Source organism: Sinocyclocheilus anshuiensis, unplaced genomic scaffold (assembly GCF_001515605.1).
Source record: "Sinocyclocheilus anshuiensis isolate Anshui unplaced genomic scaffold, SAMN03320099.WGS_v1.1 scaffold36, whole genome shotgun sequence".
In the NCBI taxonomy this organism is placed as follows: domain Eukaryota; kingdom Metazoa; phylum Chordata; class Actinopteri; order Cypriniformes; family Cyprinidae; genus Sinocyclocheilus; species Sinocyclocheilus anshuiensis.
The window spans coordinates 460,908-464,963 of NW_015554072.1; the positions used below are offsets into that span (position 1 = coordinate 460,908).

A 4,056-nucleotide genomic window follows, 5' to 3' on the forward strand; every position below is an offset into this window, starting at 1 on the left:
TAAATCTAAAAATGCAGAAAGTTTCCTGTAAGGGGTAGGTTTAGGTGTAGGGTTGGTGTAGGGCAATAGAATATACGGTCTGTACAGTAGAAAACCCATTATGCCTATGGAGAGTCCCCACAAGGATAGCAAACCAGACGTGTGTGTGTGTGTGTGTGTATATGTTGAATACCTGGCTAATCAACACTTTTTTTGTAGTCAAGTGTTTAAGATTTTTCTAAACCCTCAACAAAAAGCAAAATTATGTTCACATAAAGACCTGTCATCAGGCATTGGTGTTAAATAAGCATATAGGCATTTATTATGAATTATTATGTAACAATGATTGTCACATTCTCACAGGAGAACATTTCAATTGTAGTGTGCTTGTAGTCCATATCAGCCACAGCACTAATAGCTGTTTCTCACGTAACTGTGGGTTAACGCAGTCTTCGTTTATTCTTACTGAATGTCTAAATAGTTCTCATCAAGTTGCCACCGGTTGTCATGGGCGGCAGGTTCTCACAGGATCCAAATCAGGCTCATGCTCATTTAATTATTACATCACTGAAATGCACCTTTTCTTATTCACTCAATCAAGAGTGCAAAGAGGAGCACTTCTGTTGCCGTGCCAACCAAGTCGATGCTGCCTTACAGCCAGACTGAACACAACACCACTGGCCAGTTGCATAAACTTGGCCTCTACATTAAAACAGTGTCTTAAGATCTAGTATGACCAACTAGCAGTTAGCCAAGGGATAATCCGTTTTATTTTTTGGATTCAATTTAAGACTAATCTACATTTTTATGTAAACGAATATGAAAAATTATGGCCAGTCTTAAAGAAAAACATTAGAAGACTAACTTGACTAGACCTTCTGTGCGCCTCAGTTTGGTTTACAGCTGAACAGACAGACTTATTTGTTCTGTTTAGTGAGGTGGTGACACATGAAATACTAGCACTAATATCAGGAGGAGACAGAAATCTGAGGCAGAAATATAATACAATTGGTTTTATTCTGCAGTTTCTAGGTTACATGACTTGGCAGATGCAGAGATCAATGAACATTGGCTGTCTTTTTGAGCAGTAAAAACAAGCCTTGAGACATAATGCCACTGTTTTCAATAGATTCAAAAGATTGTAATATAATTTTGAAATGTTTGTAATCACAAGTTTCCCCAGAGGGGCCAAAACCTGGGGGTTTCGAAGCTTGAACAAAAAGTTGTTAACAAAAAAGAGGGTTAATACACAAAGCCTTTTTTTTTTACAATAATAAATCACTAGACATTCATTTTTACAATAAAAAACAGTTCTACACAAAACTTTCAAGAACTGAAGGCAAAATGCAACAGGAACAAACCAGGTGGGGCAGAAATCAAAGGCGTATTTATTTTTCTTTACTTCCTCAAACAAATCACAAAAGCTGTGATAAATAGGACTTAAATTTACATAAAGAGAAATTAGTTTTTTTTTTTTTTTTGGTTTTCACTTTTTTTAAATATATATATATATAAATGTATATATATATATATAATATCAAGAGTATACCGCAAAAAAGGTCACAACTGATCTCCAACAAAACAAAGCTGCACGATAAATGTTATTTGTGACGCATAAAGGCACACAGAAACAGACAGGCTGCACACTGATTCGGCAGAAGCTATCTTACAGAGTTTCACAATTTTTTTTTTGTTTATTTTTATTTATTTATTCATTATTTATATAAGAGAATTGCCCATTCTCTCCTTGATCATCCAACATCTGATACCACCACTAGCAGGCGTCTTGCCAGATACATACATATAGGCAAAAGAAATGTAGGGTTAAGTAAACCAAAGAGGAAGCCAGTGTGGGAAAGAAACACTTGCTGAAGCCATGCACATATGCGCGCATATCAGTATCAATAACTTAACGTCTTAGACGTCCATTTTCGCAAACGTTCAAGTGCTGTCTCGCTCACTAATTGCACAAAAGTGTGTATTATAGCACATACAGTTCCAGGTAGACTTTCATTTCGCCTGGGTCTCGACGCACCACATTATTCATTCACCAGCAGACAGTATCTTGTGATTGAAATGGATTAATAAAAGGTGCATTTCCATGGCTAGAGGCTCCCAATTTCCACACGGAATTAAACCTGACGTTCTGGTTGAGCTAGTTCATCTAAAAAGCTAATCTTGATTATTAATATTTTTTCTTCAAACACTGAAAGAAACCTGGATTTTGAAAGGAGTGCAACTGAAATGTACATGCAAAATAAAGATTTTTGAATTTTTGAACTGATAATACTCTATATAAGAAATATGAGACCACAAAAGTTAGGATATATAACAAAAACCTGAGAGTCCAATAGTGGAATCCCCAGCAATGTGGCACTTCCATTTTCTTTGTATAGAAAGCTTTTTAACAGTCATGCAAGGGCACAGTCTTATTGATACAAGGCGGCTGGGGGTGCAGGGAAAGCAAATATAATACAAAGAAATATACAAAAATGAATAGAGATGACAGGCACTGTACGATTATAATAGACATTGATTTGAAATTGACCAATTATGACTGAAAAACTCAGGATTGTTCTTCGTCCCATGACAGAAGTTCCTCTAAACCTATCTAAATGATAAAGTCTAGTTTCTAAATGGACCTACGTGCATCTTTAGATTAAAAAACACCTGGATTTCGGGATATATGTAAACCTGCATGGCACTTGCCTTTTTTGGCAGGTACAGCAATGTGAGGGCTTAGGTCAAATTTTGGACACAAGTACACATTTTCCAAGGTGGCAGAACATCTTCAAAGTGGTCTTTTCTTTGGTGCTTAAGCAAATTGAACAGATTTGTCTTTTCTAAAGTTTCTAGAAGTGATTCAGTGTTTATGATTGAGAACCAATGTACAAATAAGTTGATTAAAAACTTGTAATTATATATTATAACTAGACCTACAGGTTTTAATCAAATTTATTGTATATAAATAATTACAGGTTTTTAATCACACACATGTATATTAGTCAAGTCACTTATATGGGGGTTATAAAACAATCTGATAAATCAACAACAAGTTTTATTAAATTTTAAGGGGTCATTAGTAAATACATATTTGCATTTATGAAAATACATTAAAGCCTCAAAATGGCACCGTGGCAAATTTCGAGCTCTGTGCACTTTGAGGAAATTGGCGATGCACAATGTGGATAAATGCGCGTCCACTGCATATATATTTAAGAATAGAGGAGATCTGAGCCCTCATTCTCTCCCTGTTTGACCTCTGTGAGACTTCAAAATGGCTTACAGACACTTACAGAGGAGGAGATAATGATGATGATGATGACGATGAAGACCAAAAGAGGACCACAGCGCGCAGTGGAGTGGAGACAGAAGCAACAGCATGATCAAATCCAGACCAACACCTACAGACAGAAAAAAAACAAAAAACGGATTAGTTATGGTTAAAACATGACACATTATGCAAATACAACTATATTCCAACCCTGGTGTGAATTTGAGGTTTGCAAAGTGCCAAATTACAGTAAAAAAAAAATGGCTTTGGTGAGTAATTAAAACACATCAGCAAGTACACTAGCATTCAAAAGTTTAGAATCGGTAAATTAACACTTTTATTCAGCAAGGACACATTAAATTGATCAGAAATTACAGTAAAGACTTTTTCATTTTTCAAATAAATACTGTTCTTTTGAACTTTCTATTCATGAAAGAATATGCTTTCAACATTGATAATCATATGAAATTATGAAATGTTTCCTACTACTTGTTTCACTTCTGTTTCAGTTTTTTATAACCATTTCTTACTATGTGTCAGTAAGTTGTTGTTATTTTAGCATGTGTGTTTGGCTCAGTGATCTTTTTTTAGGATTACTGATAAACTACTGTAGTTTGATTTGTATCAGTTATCGATTTTAGTTTTAGTTGCTACAGTTGTAGTAATGTTGTCATTTTATTAGTTTTTTATTATGTCTATATAGTTTTTTTTATTAAGTTTTAGTTTTATTTAATTTGACTTATTTCAGTACTTCAACATACAAAATGGAAATGAAATAATATATATATATATATATATATATA

The 4,056-nt window shown here is 34.3% G+C and overlaps 1 protein-coding gene across 1 annotated transcript in view; it reads right to left on the reverse strand.

The window, feature by feature from the left end:
- Positions 1-2,251: 2,251 nt before the first annotated feature.
- The window catches only part of LOC107668740 (mitogen-activated protein kinase 1-like), a 32,227-nt gene continuing 30,422 nt past the window's right edge, over positions 2,252-4,056 (reverse strand). Inside the window, exon 9 of the mRNA XM_016460716.1 lies at positions 2,252-3,383. The gene's annotated coding sequence lies outside the window, so the exon portion shown is untranslated. The remainder of the gene's footprint in view (positions 3,384-4,056) is intronic.